This window comes from Phyllobates terribilis, unplaced genomic scaffold (genome assembly GCF_046119375.1).
Source record: "Phyllobates terribilis strain yellow unplaced genomic scaffold, ASM4611937v1 Scaffold_13__5_contigs__length_258822181, whole genome shotgun sequence".
NCBI lineage: Eukaryota > Metazoa > Chordata > Amphibia > Anura > Dendrobatidae > Phyllobates > Phyllobates terribilis.
In genome coordinates, this window is record NW_027362773.1 from 31,173,704 (window position 1) to 31,185,968 (window position 12,265).

Consider the following 12,265-nt stretch of genomic DNA (forward strand, 5'->3'; position numbering starts at 1 on the left):
TGGCATTCTCTTGTTGAGCTTCAAGAGGTAGTCACCGGAAATGGTCTTCCAACAATCTTGAAGGAGTTCCCAGAGTTGCACTTGTTGGCCCTTTTGCCTTCAGTCTGCGGTCCAGCTCACCCCAAACCATCTCGATTGGGTTCAGGTCTGGTGACTGTGGAGGCCAGGTCATCTGGCGTAGCACCCCATCACTCTCCTTTTTGGTCAAAGAGCCCTTACACAGCCTGGAGGTGTGTTTGGGGTCATTGTCCTGTTGAAAAATAAATGATGGTCCAACTAAAAGCAAACCGGATGGAATAGCATGCCGCTGCAAGATGCTGTGGTAGCCATGCTGGTTCAGTATGCCTTCAATTTTGAAAAAATCCCCAACAGTGTCACCAGCAAAGCACCCCCACACCATCACACCTCCTTCTCCATGCTTCACGGTGGGAACCAGGCATGTAGAGTCCATCCGTTCACCTTTTCGGCATCGCACAAAGACACGGTGGTTGGAACCAAAGATCTCAAATTTGGACTCATCAGACCAAAGCACAGATTTCCACTGGTCTAATGTCCATTCCTTGTGTTCTTTAGCCCAAACAAGTCTCTTCTGCTTGTTGCCTGTCCTTAGCAGTGGTTTCTTAGCAGCTATTTTACCATGAAGGCCTGCTGCACAAAGTCTCCTCTTAACAGTTGTTGAAGAGATGTGTCTGCTGCTAGAACTCTGTGTGGCATTGACCTGGTCTCTAATCTGAGCTGCTGTTAACCTGCGATTTCTGAGGCTGGTGACTCGGATAAACTTATCCTCAGAAGCAGAGGTGACTCTTGGTCTTCCTTTCCTGGGGTGGTCCTCATGTGAGCCAGTTTCTTTGTAGCGCTTGATGGTTTTTGCAACTGCACTTGGGGACACTTTCAAAGTTTTCCCAATTTTTCGGACTGACTTTAATTTCTGAAAGTAATGATGGCCACTCGTTTTTCTTTACTTAGCTGCTTTTTCCTTGCCATAATACAAATTCTAACAGTCTATTCAGTAGGACTATCAGCTGTGTATCCACCAGACTTCTGCACAACACAACTGATGGTCCCAACCCCAAGAAATCCCACTTATTTTACCTGACAGGGCACACCGATGAAGTGAAAATCATTTCCGGTGACTACCTCTTGAAGTTCATCAAGAGAATGCCAAGAGTGTGCAAAGCAGTCATCAAAGTAAAAGGTGGCTACTTTGAAGAACCTAGAATATAAGACATATTTTCAGTTGTTTCACACTTTTTTGTTAAGTATATCATTCCACATGTGTTAATTCATAGTTTTGATGCCTTCAGTGTGAATGTACAATTTTCATAGTCATGAAAATACAGAAAAATCTTTAAATGAGAAGGTGTGTCCAAACTTTTGGTCTGTACTGTACATGTATATTGTGGGAAGAGTCTAATTTTAGCATCCACATGTAAATGTGGGTGATGTTGAGTAAAAAGGCTGGGTTGGGGTATGTTCACAAGGAGTTTTTCTAAGGCGTTTTTGGAGCTTGTCCGCTCCAAAAAATCCTGAAAAATAGCTTAAAGGGGTTGTCCACTACTTTATATTACCCCCCCCCCCCCAATGTATCCCAATGGGGCCCCTAAGACTTTTTGTAAATACCTTACGTTGCTGATAATGCCTGTGAGTGGCGCTATCACTGGCCGCTCACAGGCATCATGTGACCCCCGGCTGCAGCCGGCTCTGACATCCGCTGATGTCACGACAAGTGCTGGCAGCAGCCGGGGGTCTTTGTCTTCCGCGTTCCAGGTGGATGCCAGGCTGTGGGCGGGGTTACCCCCCCGCGTCACACCCGGCATCCACCGCGCGCTCTTCCTCTCCCCATTCATTGGATGCTGGGTGTGACGCGGGGGGTAACCCCGCCCACACCCCAGCAGCCAGTGCGGGGACCCCCTCATTTGTCGTGACGTCAGCGCGGGGTCAAGTGACGCCTGTGAGCGGCCACTGATAGCCTGATAGCAGGCATTATCAGCAACGTAAGGTATTTACAAAAAGTCTTAGGGGCCCCGGGGGGATACATTGGGGGGGGTAATATAAAGTAGTATACAACTACTTTAAAAAAACACTTGAAAGCCTACTCTTACTCATTTCTGTTGAAAACAACTTGTTCATACATTCAGCTTTTGATAATTTTCTACCAGCTTCAGGTTTCCAAAAATGTCAAACAGTTAATAGTAAGTGGACCAGTGTTAAAGCATTTTCTGATATGAAGCCGGTCTATACTTTACAATAGAAGTCAATAGAAGCTTCAAAAAGGCCTGGAAGATGACCGGGCATCTTTTTGTAAGCATTTTTGAGCCACTTTCGCCTTTAACAAAAAGCTAACGTTTTATTCAATGCTTAATGGATTTCAAAAATTGTTAGAAAATAGCCCCAAAAATTTTAAAAAGAAAACCCACAAAAAATGCTCCCCAAAAAATGTTTACATAAAATGCCCAAAAAGCCTTTAATAAAAGGCCACAGGAAAGACTAACAAAGTGTTAACGAAACATTAACAAAATGGCAAAAAAAAGCCAAGAAAGCAGCAGCGCTCCCTGAAGAGCTTTTCTGTTGAAAAACTTGAAATTTCTGACCACCTGAAAAAGAGTTGAGTAAATATACCGTACCTTAAAGATGGACCGCGGCCCTCTGGTCCAAAGTGCCTGCATTGGCGAAAACTTCATACCAAGACGTTTAACTCTTTCTCCACTAGGACCAAAACAGACCTCAAAGAAAGGGGCCCTATCAGTCATGAAAAGCCCCGACGTAGTTATTTGCAATGCTTGACTTCATGGTTCAGGAAAGGTCCTCGGAGCCTCTGTTGGGGCATACGGTACTTTTTTTTCCCAGTACATTTTACATTCACAGGCTGTAAAGTAACGGCATTAGATATATGACATTGCATTACAGCTGAAAAAAAAAAGTAATTGAAAAGCAAAAGTCTCCTAATGGGACTAGAAATGTTAGAAGTGATGAAAATTTACAATGAAATAAAATAGCAACACACAAAAAAATAATAAACACAATGTTTTGATTAAATCATTTTTTTTTTGCCAATTATGGTAAACGGTAAATGCTGTATGGTGCTAGTAGTAGTCTTTTATATAGAGGGGTCTTTAGTACCAATTTGGGGGTGCAATTTAGTCACTGTGTAGTGGAAGGGAAATAGTATTATTGGTAGTATTTGTCTATATAGTGTGTTTTGTTCAGTAGAAGTATTGACATATGATCTGTTCACTATGTAGTGGTTATGATAAGGGTCATGGTGTGGTGGTACTTTTTTGGCCTAATATAGTAATTATTGGTAATAATGGTCTTTGTATACTGTATTTTGTAACAGTATGTAGGAATTTAGTCCTGGTAAAACAACAGTATTAGCAAAGTATATAATACATATACAGTGTATATATGAGTTTTTTAGTGGCAAAAGAGGGCGTAAAGGGAGGCATGTACCTTAGGGAATGTGTGCTCTGATCTTTAAAAAACTAGTAATTGCCTTAGAATTAGGGGCTTGTTCACATGCTGCGTTTTTACAGAGGAATAAACGCAACATTTTACAGTACCCGCAAAGTGAATACGATTTCTGAAATTTCATGCACAAGCTGCTTATTTTTTCCTTGCGGATTTTAAGCACCAAAGTATTTGTCACCCTTTCAAATAAATTGGAAAAAAATGCAAGTGAAAATAGGCATGCAAAAATATATCACATATCGTATATTTTATACAGCAATTTTCCTGCTAGCACTCTGGTTTTTGCTGCAGAAAAATCTGCTGCAAATACTCAACGTGTGCACATAACCTAAAAGAGATCTGTAAAATGTTCCCGTATGGACTTTGCACAAAGAATGCGCAGGTTGTGTCCCCAGAGGAGTCACTAATAGGCACCACTGACCACTTGCAGTTGAACATCTACAGCTAACATTTCCCAGTTTTTAGTTCTCTGGTAAATGTCTTGAGGGTATGAAGTGACCAGAATTTACTGTAAGACGCAGCTAGGCATCTTAAATGGTTCCTTCTGTATCTTAGCAGTGACCTAATTAAATCAAATATACATGTTGTCGGAGAAGTAGAATAAATGAGAAGCAAAAAGTCGTGTCTTCCTGTATTCATGCTCTGGAGATAATGTAATAAGAGGTGAAGTGAAGCTTCCAAGCACAGGAACTAGAGAAATCCCTCAACAATTCAGGATAATGCACAATATTGCCCTCCTTTATAGGACAATTAGCTTCTGGGATATCAGTTATTAATCGTTGTGTTGATTGGGAAGAGGAGTTTTAAATAATGACCAATTAAGAAAATTGCAATATTGGAACCAATGCACAGTTTATAATTTAACCATCCTTCAAGTGATTCATATTGCAGAAATGAACCATCGCGCTGACAGATTAACACGCATGTAAACTATTACCCAACTGGAAATGAGATCTGCACGGCACGGCTAATTGTGTGGGTGATGTCAGTTACTCCTATGTCTACAATAAGGCTTCAGAGAATATGGAGCACAATTAATTTTACTGCATGTTATCCCTGGCTGCACCATATTAATTGAAATATAGAATTTGGGTAGGTGCCCAAACACTGTTGGCAACCTACATCTGCAAGACAAGCTCTTAGTCTTTCAGCAACTGGCTTATAATACAGAACCTTGGATAACAGATATTATATAGGAACATGACTGATTTTTAGTTACAGCGGCGGTTACATGGGTAGACGGAACTCGATGAGTTGCAAAAGGCCATAAACAGAGACCGTTGGAGACCACTGGAGAAGAGCTGCTGGAGGGGCAAGGTATTAAATGGGTGAGTACTGTTTGGTTTTCCTCTTTTAAAGCATTCCCTTCTTTTGCAAAAAAAAAAAAATCATTTTTACATCCTGGGCAGCTTCTTGATCACTGATGGTCCCACTGCTAAGACCTCTAGTATTCAACAGTAAACTAGTGTGGACCAGGCAGCAAGTGTTTACTTAGACAACTCCTTCTCACTTACTCTATTGAAGGAGCACCTACTTATAAAAACCCTAATGGGGCATTCTGTGTTTCCAAAGGGCAGTCCTTCATTCTAGATTCTAGATTATCATGGATTAGTTGGTGCCCCTAGAGGATCTAGCACCATTGACTATGTGGTGGCACAGCAGGGAAGTTAAAGGGGTTGTGCACTACTTGGACAACAGGCTATACTCAACTTCGGTGCCTGGGCCGTTCCAACAACGTCGGGCCCCGGGGCTTGCGTGACATTATGTCATGTCAGCCCTGCAGCCAATCAGCGACTGCTTCACTCTCACTTCCTTTGGACAACAGATACCCCAGAAGAAGTGAGAGCTGCTGCTCTCTAACTTCCTCCGAATTAGTGATTGGCTTGAGGGCTCACATGGCATAACAAAGTCATATGAACCCCGAAACAGTCGGCACCAACAGTGCTAGAATGGTGCCGACACTGGAGGTGAGTATATCCTGTTTTTATTTTACATGCGGGAATACAGCAAGTGTGAAGGGGTTGTCCGAGTAGTTGACAACCCCTTTAAACACTTGCTGTCCAGTCTATACTAGTTTACTGTTGCATGCTAGTGGGTCTTACCAGTGGGACCCTCTGTGATCAGCTTATCAGAAGGGAAAACTTTAGTATATGAATATGTCACAGTTAAGTCGCCATGGCTCGAGATCGAGCCGAAAGCCATTAAAATATATATATATATATATAAATTAAAGTGAAATTTCAAAATAAAAGGAACGTTCTTTTTTATTCTTAGGTATCTGTCTTTCTACTTATCTGAGTTCCCACATATAAAGACATCTGGGTTCTATCTTGACTCCCTGGAAGTACTGTCATGAGCTACCTGACCTACCTGACATACTGCATGAGAAACTCACTTTATCCTATAGAGGAAGTAATATCTATGGAGATGGCTGGGCAGCTAATGGTTATCAGAGAGAAGGATATCCCCAAATAACCACTGCACATAAACCCAGATAAGTAATCATGTGGTGATCAAGTAACCATGACAAAAGGGGTGACTCTAGAGACTTTAGAAATCCAGTGCTATCATGTACATACCTTCTACACTCAGCTTAGGACAACCTGCTCACTGACAGAGAGACAACTGGTTTGTAAGCTCAGATCGCTGCAATCTCAGAGACAGAAGATCCTTAGTAACAATGTCTTATGTGGAGGAGACTAGGAGTGCACATTTTTAACCATGGTAATAAAAACAGAAGAATTACAAAATTCTTCTAATTCTATCTTAATGGGACCTAGTAGGTGCCACATTATCAGATCTTCTGGATCACGAATCAGCAACCTGCAGCATTCGAAGATGCTTGTGGCTGTCAGGGAAAGATGGGAGTTTTAGTTCTACCAGCTGATGGAATGTCAAACATGGTAATCTTTGTTCTACATTATCAAATGGTCATAGAAAACTATATTAAAAAGTTATTCCCATCTAGATATGCTGTATGTATAGGTTTTGCCATAAAAGTATAGTAGATGAGGATCCTGCCAAGAAGAGCTACCAGGATGGTGACCAGTCTGCAAACTATGTCCTACGAGGAACGGTTAAAGGATCTGGGAATGTTTAGCTTGCAAAAAAGAACGCTACGAGGAGATTTAACGATGTGCCTCTGAAGCTGGGAAACGTACACCCGGCTTCATAGACGCAGTGACACTGCCGAAATTAGCAGAGCGCAAGCGCGAGAGTTGCATGAGCTGACAGTGATGCCGCTCATGCAAGTACGCCAACAGGGGCGTGATAACATGGAGAGAGGGCTGACTAGCCTGGGGAACTAACGCCCTATCGACTAGTCAAAGCCCTCATTAGCATAGCAAACGAGGACATTCTAAATTCTTTTTTAAAGCATTTATTTAACTGAATTACGTTATACAGGGCTGGTTAGGCAAGGAGTTTAATCATACATAGGTGAATGCTGCTGGGTTGGAGGGCATGGGGGACCTGACAGGTTTCCTTTAATAGCTGTCTAAAAATATGTGAAGGGATGTCACAGGGATCATCCTTATTCTCATTTGCACATGGAAACACGAGAAGCAATGGGATGAAACCGAAAGGGAGAAGATACAGATTAGATATTAGAAAAACAATTTGACGGAGAGGGAGTTCAATGAGTGGAACAGAAGCCACGAGAGGTGGTGAGTTCTCCTTCAATGGAAGTCTTCAAACAGAGGCTGGACAGACATCTGTCTGAGATGGTTTAGTGAGTCCTGCATTGAGCAGAGGGATGGACATGATAACCCTGGAGGTCACTTCCAACGCTAACATTCTATGATTCTATCTTGAGAACGAGACCAAATTGCATGCTGCTTTCCGTGGTGAGGTGGTCAGAATTCCAACATAATTGAATAGTTATTCTGGCCACTTCTGCAGTGACAAGAACGTGCAGGGTGACAACCCATATGGCTACCATCAGAGATTCGATAAACAGGCCATAAATATACACGATGGAAATACTCATTTAAACTCGTAAAAAATATCACAAAATTGTAGGTCGCATCACAGCTGAGACTAGTGATTGGCTGCAGCGGTCACATGTAGGAACGTGATCAGCGGGAACTACTAGAGCATCATTAACGGAGATTCAACAGGTGAACACTGATTTTATAACATTTCATGTTATCAGATTTAATTATTAAACTCTCAGACAAATCCTTCCCTCAGCACAATGTAGACGAGAACCGATGCAATCTAATCTATGTTCCCTGCTGATATATCCAGTGATGACACCTGCTCCTTCTGCACTGTAGAACTCACAGGGATGTCAAACTCAAACACAAAGAGGGCCAAAGTGAAAAACTTGGACAAAGTCGCGGGCCAACCAGTATACAGTATAATGGGCCCCACACAGTCCTCCATACAGTCCTCCATACAGTATAATGGGCCCCACATTGTCTCCATACAGTATAATGGCCCCACATAGTCCTACATACAGTATTATGGGCACCACATAGTCCTCCATACAGAATAATGAGCCCCACATAGTCCTCCATACAGTATAATGGCCCTACATAGTCCCCCATACAGAATAATGGGCCCCACATAGTCCTCCATACAGTATAATGGGCCCCACATGGTCCGCCATACAGAATAATGGTCCCCACATAGTCCTCCATACAGAATAATGAGCCCCACATAGTCCTCCATACAGTATAATGGCCCCACATAATCCTCCATACTGTATTATGGGCACCACATAGTCCTCCTTACAGAATAATGGACCCCACATAGTCATCCATACAGAATAATGAGCCCCACATAGTCCTCCATACAGAATAATGGGCCACACATAGTCCTCCATACTGTATTATGGGCACCACATAGTCCTCCATACAGAATAATGGGCCCCACATAGTCCTCCATACTGTATTATGGGCACCACATAGTCCTCCATACAGAATAATGGACCCCACATAGTCCTCCATACAGAATAATGAGCCCCACATAGTCCTCCATACAGAATAATGGGCCCCATATAGTCTTCCATACAGAAAAATGGCCCCACATAGGGGTGGTGGTTCTGGTGTCGCAGTCCAAATAAAACCACCCTGCGGGCATGATATGGTCCACGGCTGGAGTTTGACATGTGTGTTCTACAACTTACATGCTTGCTGATAGACAATCATTGCATACTAAGCAATCTTATGTATGGTATTTGAGGAATCCATAGGCCTGGTAGAGTTTTCTACATTATTTATTATTATTATGCTTTGCTGATATATCACCATTAATTCCACATCACTTTACAGACATTATGGGCACGGTCTCCATTGGGGCTCACAATCTAGATTCCCTATCAGTCTTTGGAGTGTGGGAGGAAACCGGAGAACCCGGAGGAAACCCACGCAAACACGGGGAGAACATACAAACTCCTTGCAGATATTGTCCTCGGTGGGATCTTAGGACCCCAGCGCTGCAAAGCAGCAGTGCTAACCACCGTGCTGCCCTTACCTGAGCGTGATCCTTATACAACGTTCCCTTACGGGGCGCACGTTTGGCTACAGTTCACCCCAGTGGTCCCTCATGTTCTAGGAGTATGACCTACATACTGAATGCCTGTAATGTCACGTACAGTAGCTGTTGCCTCTCACAATGGAGCTCTACCTGTTTCTTACAGCCCTGACTCCTGAGCAGCAAATCTGCCTGGTATATGCAGCAATGGGGATATATCACAGATCAGCTCCTGTGACTTGACAAAGCAGACTTGGTTCCCATAGAGTCTGTGGTGGAAGCCACTGCTTTCTTACATGCCAAGGTATACGAGAACACAAGTATCCTACAGGGTGAGTGCAGCTATCAGAAAGGAACATGCGACAATCCCGCCGGATGAACACGCCAAATTACTGTCACAATAGCAAGCCCAGCTCCTCCAACTTCTTGCAGGGTACATGTATTTTAATGGATTTACTGACCTCAAATTGCAGCAGTGCACTGTGTATGTGCTTATGTAACAGGCAGCTTCCCTGTATCACACCGTGACTATAGATACAGTATATAGATAATAGAAGGATGGATAGAGACAGATAAATAGAAGAGAGGTAATTAGATACAAGACAGATGAATAGATAGACAGAGGGATAGAGGGATAGAGAGATAGATAGATAGATAGATAGATAGATAGATAGATAGATAGATAGATAGATAGATAGATAGATAGATAGATAGATATGAGATGAATGGATAGCTAGATTGATCCTGATATATACTGATATATAATGTAGTGCATGGAGAGGGCATCTTGGGCTAATATAGGAAAGTCCCATACTCTGGACCCTACACCAAGGACAGTTCTCCGCTCTGGGAGGCAGCCAGGCATCCATCAAAATCAATGAACTCTCATTGATTTCAACAGTCACAGAGCAATGCTTTGTTTTTCACAGGGAAAACAAAAACTTTGAGGATCCCCCAACAACTACAAGGGTGCAACTGGACACCCCTGCAGAAGCCTGTGGCTTGGGGGAATCATAATGTAAAAAGGGGCAGATAACCCTTCAATTAACCAAGTCAACGAGATTATCACCCTAATACCTCTATAGGTGATATGATCACATTGTAGTGCATTAAAGAGGCAATCAGACCATTGAAGATGATTGGATACATTGTAAAAATAACACAACATAGGGTACACACACATACAGGTCCACACACATACAGGTACACATATACACACAGGTACACACATACAGGTACACACACATACAGGTACACATAAACACACATACAGGTACACACATACAGGTACACACATACAGGTACGCACACACAGAGGTACACAGGTACACACATACAGGTACACACATACAGGTACACACATACAGGTACACATAAACACACATACAGGTACACACATACAGGTACACACATACAGGTACGCACACACAGAGGTACACAGGTACACACATACAGGTACACATAAACACACATACAGGTACACACACAGGTGCAGATACACAACACACACAGGTACATACACATACAGGTACACACACAACACACACAGGTGCAGACACACAACACACACAGGTACACACATAGAGGTACACACACAGGTGCACACAGATGCAGGTACACACACAACACACACAGGTACACACAGATGCAGGTACACACACAACACACACAGGTGCAGACACACAACACACACAGCTACACACATAGAGGTACACACACAGGTGCACACAGATGCAGGTACACACACAACACACACAGGTACACACAGATGCAGGTACACACACAACACACATAGGTGCAGACACACAACACACACAGCTACACACATAGAGGTACACACACAGGTACACACAGATGCAGGTACACACACAACACACACAGGTGCACACATACAGGTACACACACAGGTGTAGAAACACAACGGTACACACAGATGCAGGTACACACAGACACAGAGGTACACACATACAGGTACACATATACACACGCACAGGTATACACACATACAGGTACACACAGAGGTATACACACATACAGGTACACACAGAGGTATACACACATACAGGTACACACAGTGCTGTGCAGCTGTCATAGATGTTTCAGTAATGTATATATATGCTCTGTCAGCACCATACTCCACATTACACTGTGCACCAGGCATATCTATGACCCCTGCAGATCCAGGGCACATTCAGCCTTTGATTATATTCAATATATAAATATTTTGTAAACATTATATAAACTAAATTACACTGCACCAAAAATACATAAGTACATAAAGCGAGGTTGTCATTCCCATCCTCCAGGTGGAGTGGCCATGCACATTATGTAACACAGTCATATACTGATACATGAGTCTAACAACACTACAAGTTCACACTGACCAAGGTAGAGAACAGAAAGAGGCTGAAGGGGTTACCTTGCTTAGTTTGCTGCAGGAATAATTAAAGTACAGAGCTGCTCTTGGCTTCTTACATGTAATTCCTGCCCATGTGACAAGCTGCTCTCCTGTAAACACCCATGTTGGAGCAGATGCTAGAGATGTCCTGCTCTCATATGTGCATCCTGGAGACTAGGGCAGAATTGTAAAGCACAGCCACCAGGGTGCTTGTGTTTTGGAGACTATGATGATGATGATGCTTCTCACTGCATTCATTCAAGCCCTCCTACTGACTGCAGAAGTCCCACCCCTGAAATCACTAGTATAGGGAAGCTGAGGAGCATCCTCAGGAAAGCACTCTGTACGGGGCATTCCCATTACAGTGCTGCACAATGGGAACCACACTGGGATCGCTAAGTTGCTGCAGTAGACTGCAGACTGCTGCCACCACATGTAATGCAGAGCCTCTATCTGTGTCAGGGTAACACTATAGCAGTCTCATGACATCTATCAGATGCCCTGCCGACTTAGTTTACTCATTTCCCACACTGCAGATTTCCTGTATTTTCACTGCAGTTTTGCATCTAGTTAAAGCACACATCATTTATTTTAAAATAGCTCGCTATTTAAAGGGACCACCACCATATGAACACTTTAAAATATATTTTGTTATATCAAAGTAATATGCAATTAAAGGATGTCATTAATAGGGGGATCTATAAGCGTGGATCGGACCCCCTGCCCCCCACCATCGCTGTGTCAGCTTGGAAATGTTGTGCAATCTCTGGAGAGAACGTTATTAAGTTGGAGGAACTGAGCAGCATATTAGTTACAATAGGTTTGTGGAAAGGAATCATAATATCTGATAGCAGTCAAGGAGGCAGTCCTGCCCAGTGATAAGCAGCCAAGGAGGCGGTCCTACCCAGTGATTAGCAGGCA

The 12,265-nt window shown here is 43.0% G+C and overlaps 1 protein-coding gene across 4 annotated transcripts in view; it reads right to left on the reverse strand.

The window, feature by feature from the left end:
- SYT12 (synaptotagmin 12) overlaps positions 1-11,629 on the reverse strand; it is a 235,039-nt gene extending 223,410 nt beyond the window's left edge. For 2 of the 4 annotated variants that reach the window (XR_012252657.1, XM_073658043.1), the window contains exon 1: positions 11,366-11,628. The gene's annotated coding sequence lies outside the window, so the exon portion shown is untranslated. Of the gene's footprint in view, positions 1-2,624; positions 2,867-11,365 lie in introns of all 4 variants that reach the window. The other 2 variants (XM_073658044.1, XM_073658045.1) reach the window with 2 other exon arrangements.
- Between the last annotated feature and the right edge of the window lie 636 nt (positions 11,630-12,265).